Source organism: Silurus aristotelis (assembly GCF_946808225.1).
Source record: "Silurus aristotelis genome assembly, chromosome: 6".
Classification (NCBI taxonomy): domain Eukaryota; kingdom Metazoa; phylum Chordata; class Actinopteri; order Siluriformes; family Siluridae; genus Silurus; species Silurus aristotelis.
The window spans coordinates 82,501-90,000 of record NC_139579.1 but is presented as its reverse complement, the minus strand read 5'-3'; the positions used below and the strand labels follow the sequence as shown (position 1 = coordinate 90,000).

Below are 7,500 nucleotides of genomic sequence, written 5' to 3'. Positions count from 1 at the left end.
AACACTGACACTAACACTGAAACTGTCACTAAAACTGACACTGACTCTAACACTAACACTGACACTGACCCTAACACTGACACTAACACTGAAACTGTCACTAACACTGAAACTGTCACTAACACTGACACTAACACTGACACTGACCCTAACACTGACACTAACACTGAAACTGTCACTAACACTGAAACTGTCACTAACACTGACTCTAACACTGACACTGACCCTAACACTGACTCTGACCCTAACACTGACACTGACCCAAACACTGACACTAACACTGAAACTGTGACTAACACTGACACTAACACTGAAACTGTCACTAACACTGAAACTGTCACTAACACTGACACTAACACTGACACTGACCCTAACACTGACACTGACCCTAACACTGACACTAACACTGAAACTGTGACTAACACTGACACTAACACTGAAACTGTCACTAAAACTGACACTGACTCTAACACTAACACTGACACTGACCCTAACACTGACACTAACACTGAAACTGTCACTAAAACTGACACTGACTCTAACACTAACACTAACACTGACACTAACACTGAAACTGTCACTAACACTGAAACTGTCACTAACACTGACACTAACACTGACACTGACCCTAACACTGACACTAACACTGAAACTGTCACTAAAACTGACACTGACTCTAACACTAACACTGACACTGACCCTAACACTGACACTAACACTGAAACTGTGACTAACACTGACACTAACACTGAAACTGTCACTAAAACTGACACTGACTCTAACACTAACACTGACACTGACCCTAACACTGACACTAACACTGAAACTGTCACTAACACTGACACTAACACTGAAACTGTCACTAAAACTGACACTGACTCTAACACTAACACTGACACTGACCCTAACACTGACACTAACACTGAAACTGTCACTAACACTGAAACTGTCACTAACACTGACACTAACACTGACACTGACTCTAACACTGACTCTAACACTGACACTGACACTGACCCTAACACTGAAACTGTCACTGACACTGACACTAACACTGACACTGACCCTAACACTGACAATAACACTGACACTGACCCTTACACTGAAACTAATACTGACACTAACACTGAAACTGTCACTAACACTGACACTAACACTGACTCTAACACTGACACTAACACTGACACTAATACTGACACTGACTCTAACACTGACACTAACACTGACACTGACCTTAACACTGACACTGACTCTAACACTGACACTGACACTAACACTGACACTAATACTGACACTGACTCTAACACTGACACTGACACTAACACTGACACTGACACTAACACTGACACTAATACTGACACTGACTCTAACACTGACACTAACACTGACACTAACACTGACACTGACCCTAACACTGACACTAACACTGACACTAACACTGACACTAACACTGACACTGACCCTAACACTGACACTAACACAGACACTGACACTAACACTGACCCTAACACTGACCCTAACACTGACACTAACACTGACACTGACACTGACACTAACACTGACTCTAACACTGACACTAACACTGACACTAACACAGACACTGACACTAACACTGACACTGACCCTAACACTGACCCTAACACTGACACTAACACTGACACTGACACTAACACTGACTCTAACACTGACACTGACACTAACACTGACACTGACCCTAACACTGACACTGACTCTAACACTGACACTAACACTGACACTCACACTGACCCTAACACTGACACTAACACTGACACTGACACTAACACTGACACTGACCCTAACACTGACACTAACACTGACACTGACACTGACTCTAACACTGACACTGACACTGACACTAACACTGACACTGACTCTAACACTGACACTGACACTAACACTAACACTAACACTGACACTAACACAGACACTGACACTAACACTGACACTGACACTGACCCTAACACTGACACTGACTCTAACACTGACACTAACACTGACATGTACTGAACAAACATCTGAGCTTTAACATGTAAATGCTGGATGGCCAGTGTTAATCTGAGTTAATTTTATTTAATTAAATTTTGTTTAATTTGTGTAGCGTTTTTAATAGTAGACATCGTCTCAAATCAGCTTTACACAGATAAAGAGGTTATGTCAAGTCAAATTTATTTATATAGCGTGTTACAGCTACCAAAAGGAGCACAAGGCACTTTCCAGTAAAAAAAAAAACAAAAATAAAAAATAGACAGTAGACAATAAAATATAAGAAATATATAAAAAATATAAAAATATAACTACACAGTAGACAATAAAATATAAGTAATATAAAAAATATAAGAGCACAATATATATGTAAAAAAGCAGTTGAAACAGGGCTACGTGTTAAAAGCTTGTATAAATAAAAAAGTTTTCAACTGCGATTTAAAAACACTCAGCACAGTGATGGATCGAATGTTAGCTGGAAGAGCGTTCCACAGCTTTGGTCACTGGATGGCAAATGACCGACCACTAAACTTTTTACAACTTTTTACAACAAAGTTCATAAGTGTTAATAAGTTTGTTCCTTATAAGTTTCTCCCTAATGACTGATCCAGTGATGACAGTGGTGAAGAAAAAACTCTCTGAGACTTCATGAGGAAGAAACCTTGAGAGGAACCAGACTCTACAGGGAACCTCATCCTCATTACTGAATGTCCATCATTACAGTTGCATCAGTGTTGAGGTTATAAAGTGTTCAGTGATGTTCACCTGAAGAACTGCTCATATAAACTGTGGTCCCGAGCACTTTGTAGCAGACTGCTGATAATAATTACAGTCTAAATCCATCCTCAAAGTTCTTCAGTTGCTCAGTAACTTCATAGATTTTTATGCTGTTGATGTGGAACATCTCCAGCTGTACAAAGTGTCTTCTACTGAAGAGAACTCCATCCAGAGGTAGTGTGGGAACACTAGAGAGAAGGATATGTATTAGTGTTGTTTAAAAGGTAAAGACAATGTACAGTGGGATCAGAGAGAGAGAGAGAGAGAGAGAGAGAGAGAGAGAGACACTCACCCTTGTCATTAAGTCTGTGTGTTAGTGTCAGTGTTACTGTTAGTGTTAGTGTCAGTGTTACTGTGTCAGTGTTACTGTTAGTGTTAATTATATACAACAGGTAAACAATGCAAGCACTCTTAATGCATTCAACACTGAGAGACTTCAGGATTTTTTCATGAGGGTCTGTCAGAGTCTTTCCTGTCAAGTATAATATTAACTCAATTACAACTACACTACACTGTTTAACCCCCACACTGTTTAACCAATTACAGTGTTAAACCCCCACACGGTTTAACTCCTTACACTATTGAACCCCCACAGTGTTTAACTCCTACACTGTTTAAAACCCCTCAATGTTTACCCTCACAGTGTTTAGCCCCCACACTATTTTACCCCCTATGGCAGGGGTGTCAAACTCAGGCCCGCGGGCCAAATCTGGCAAGATCATATCAAATGTGTATTAGAGCTGCCCGCCAGTATAAAGCGCATGCACCGCGAATACTACAAATCCCACAATGCTTTGTTAGTGCATTGGCGCTGAAAAACTCTGCATACGCAGCGCTGAATTTACCCGGTGATTTACCGACTTTGAAGCCCAGAAATGCAGATCTGAACTGCTCAGTAATCCATTTGTGGTTGACTTGGGAAGCGCACCAACCAACCTTCAAATGGAGCTGATTGAACTCCAGTGTAGAGACACGCTCAAGTCAAAGTACGACTCTGTGTGTGCTGCACAGTTTCCATGTTTCCTCCCCGACACACTGCTCCAACTCTGTGCCCAAGCTGCTCAAATCCTCTCTGTGTTCAGCAGCACATATCTGTGTGTGCAACTGTTCTCTTGAACAAAACACCATTCAGGGGTCTCACTGATGAACATCTTCACTCAAACCTGAGGATATCTCCTCAGATCAGAGTATAAACCCAGACATGATGCTCAGCTCAGAGACGAACCCCAGACATGATGCTCAGCTCAGAGACGAACCCCAGACATGATGCTCAGCTCAGAGACTAACCCCAGACATGATGCACTTGTATCTAAAAAGAGATGTAGGAATCTGTCTTCAACCAATGAATGAATGTTGTCTTAATGCACTTTTCTTACTCCTAGGCATGGACTGTTCATGGTTGAAAGATTGCTTTTTTTAACTGAAGGAAATTTTTTGTTTTGTTGTTGATAATGTAAAAATGATTTACATTATAAAGGAATTCGAAAGTCTATAGATAGAGAGAGGCAGACATAATTAAAGAAACGAATATCACTGATGTGTTTTATTTATTTATTTATTTATTGTTTCCATATGAAAAGGTTCAACATTACACATCTGGAGAGACGGAAAACATGCACAATTGCAGTCATTTTTTCAATAAATAGTTTGGCCCACAACTTCGTCCCAGTTTTTAATTTTGGCCCACTGTGAATTTGCCCTATGGTGTTTAAGCCTCACACAGTTTTACCCCCACAGTGCCTTACTGTGTTTACCCTTCACATTGTTTATCCCCCACAAGGTTTAAGTCCCACACTGTATAATCCCCACAACATTTAACCACCACACTGTTTAACCTGCACAATGTTTTACCCCCACACTGTTTAACCCCCACTATGTTTAACTTCAAACTTGTTTAACCCCAACACTGTTTAACTACACACTGTTTAACCCCCACACTGTTTTACCCCCACTGTTTTTTACCCCCACTGTGTTTAACTTCAACGTGTTTAACCCCAACACTGTTTAACCCCACACTGTTTAACCCTCACACTGTTTTACCCCCACTGTTTTTTACCCCCACTGTATTTAACCCCCACTGTGTTTAACCCCCACTGTGTTTTACCCCCACACTGTTAAACCCCCACACTGTTAAACCCCCACACTGTTTAACCCCCACTGTGTTTTACCCCCACACTGTTAAACCCCCACACTGTTTAACCCCCACACTGTTAAACCCCCACATTGTCCTGATTTAACTCATTTCGGGTTCATTTGTAAGGAATATTGTTAGTCTAATCATGTCAGTTCTGCTGTTTATTCACTGTACAAGTCGGGTCTTTAGCTTAGTCTTTGACTCAAGTATTGAAGTGTGAAAGTGAAGAGAATGTGAGGGATTTGAGACCAAACGCTCTGTTCTGACTTGCTCAGAGACAAAAAGACTGGGGAGAGAGGGCGGAGCTTAAACACAGCTGCTTCTGTGCATTTTTAGAACAGTTGAGGTTTTTGCGCAAACATTATTTAGGACATTTGTGTGTGTGTGTGTGTGTGTGTGTGTGTGTGTGTGTGTGTGTGTGTGTGTGTGTGTGTGTGTGTGTGTGTGTATGTGTGTGTGTGTGAGATTATATGCAGTCCAAACACATTCACACTATATCATTCCCTTACACCTTTGTGCAAACACTTCATCACAAAACTGATGCCCACCAAGCAATTGATTAATTTATTTATATTATTAATTTAATTTATAACCAATAAATTTATAATTATATAGAGAGTGTGTTGTACCTTGCTGCTGTAATTTTACAGGTCATGTTATCTACATTATTTCTGTACAGCTTCAAAATCATGTTTGTACGTGTTTAAATAAAACAGACTGTATACATGTATAGATACTGTTGGATTTAACTAAACAGAACAAGGAAATTAGGGTTGAAGTGGTTGATCAGTGGTTAAGATGCTGAAAAGGAGTGTAAATAAAATCACCACAGGTTACTCTGAATACAGGCATCTGCCAAATGCTGTAAATATAAATATAAATATTATTGGATGCTTTGGAGGACCCTGGCAATCGTCAGAGTGTAGTGAGGTGGTAGGGAGAGTGTAGTGAGAGTGTAGTGAGGCGGTAGTGAGAGTGTAGTGAGGCTGTAGTGAGAGTAATGAGAGTGTAGTGAGGAGGTAGTGAGAGTGTAGTGAAAGTGTAGTGAGAGTGTAGTGCGGAGGTAGTGAGAGTGTAGTGAAAGTGTAGTGAGGAGGTAGTGAGAGTGTAGTGAGGCGGTAGTGAGAGTGTAGTGAGGAGGTAGTGAGTAGGTAGTGAGAGTGTAGTGAGGAGGTAGTGAGAGTGTAGTGAGGAGGTAGTGAGTAGGTAGTGAGAGTGTAGTGAGGCGGGAGTGAGTAGATAGTGAGAGTGTAGTGAGGAGGTAGTGAGAGTGTAGTGAGGCGGTAGTGAGAGTGTAGTGAGGCGGTAGTCAGAGTGTAGTGAGAGTGTAGTGAGGAGGTAGTGAGAGTGTAGTGAGGCGGGAGTGAGAGTGTAGTAAGGCGGTAGTGAGAGTGTAGTGAGGTGGTAGTGAGAGTGTAGTGAGAGTGTAGTGAGGCAGTAGTGAGAGTGTAGTGAGGCTGTAGTGAGAGTAATGAGAGTGTAGTGAGGAGGTAGTGAGAGTGTAGTGAAAGTGTAGTGGGAGTGTAGTGAGGAGGTAGTGAGAGTGTAGTGAGTAGATAGTGAGAGTGTAGTGAGAAGGTAGTGAGTAGGTAGTGAGAGTGTAGTGAGGCGGGAGTGAGTAAATAGTGAGAGTGTAGTGAGGAGGTAGTGAGAGTGTAGTGAGGCGGTAGTGAGAGTGTAGTGAGGAGGTAGTGAGAGTGTAGTGAGGCGGTAGTGAGAGTGTAGTGAGGCGGTAGTGAGAGTGTAGTGAGGAGGTAGTGAGTGGGTAGTGAGAGTGTAGTGGGGAGGTAGTGAGAGTGTAGTGAGGCGGTAGTCAGAGTGTAGTGAGAGTGTAGTGAGGAGGTAGTGAGAGTGTAGTGAGGCGGTAGTGAGAGTGTAGTGAGGCGGTAGTGAGAGTGTAGTGAGGAGGTAGTGAGTAGGTAGTGAGAGTGTAGTGAGGCGGGAGTGAGTAGATAGTGAGAGTGTAGTGAGGAGGTAGTGAGAGTGTAGTGGGGCGGTAGTGAGAGTGTAGTGAGGCGGTAGTCAGAGTGTAGTGAGAGTGTAGTGAGGAGGTAGTGAGAGTGTAGTGAGGCGGTAGTGAGAGTGTAGTGAGGCGGTAGTGAGAGTGTAGTGAGGAGGTAGTGAGTAGGTAGTGAGAGTGTAGTGAGAGTGTAGTGAGGAGGTAGTGAGAGTGTAGTGAGGAGGTAGTGAGTAGGTAGTGAGAGTGTAGTGAGGCGGTAGTGAGTAGATAGTGAGAGTGTAGTGAGGCGGTAGTGAGAGTGTAGTGAGGCGGTAGTCAGAGTGTAGTGAGAGTGTGAGATTAATGTCGGGTGTAATGTATGATGTGTCAATACTCTGCTGTTACATGGTTTTACACAAAGTTAGACAGACAAGTGACATCCTGCAGCTTTAACATAAAACATACGAGTTTGCATGTCAAGACCATGTGCAGGCATAAATATATAAAATATGCACAGCTCTCTCTTCCTCTCTCCCTCTTTCTCTTCCCTCTCTCTCTTTTTCTTTGATGTTTATCAGACAGTGAGTAATCCAGTCTCAGACAGACATGTTTACATTCCTGATCACTTAAACACAGATGTAGTTTT

The 7,500-nt window shown here is 42.1% G+C and overlaps 1 protein-coding gene across 3 annotated transcripts in view; it reads left to right on the top strand.

Moving 5' to 3' along the window:
• LOC310727271 (caspase recruitment domain-containing protein 10) overlaps nt 1-7,500 on the top strand; it is a 25,447-nt gene that overhangs the window by 1,757 nt on the left and 16,190 nt on the right. The window lies entirely within an intron of this gene.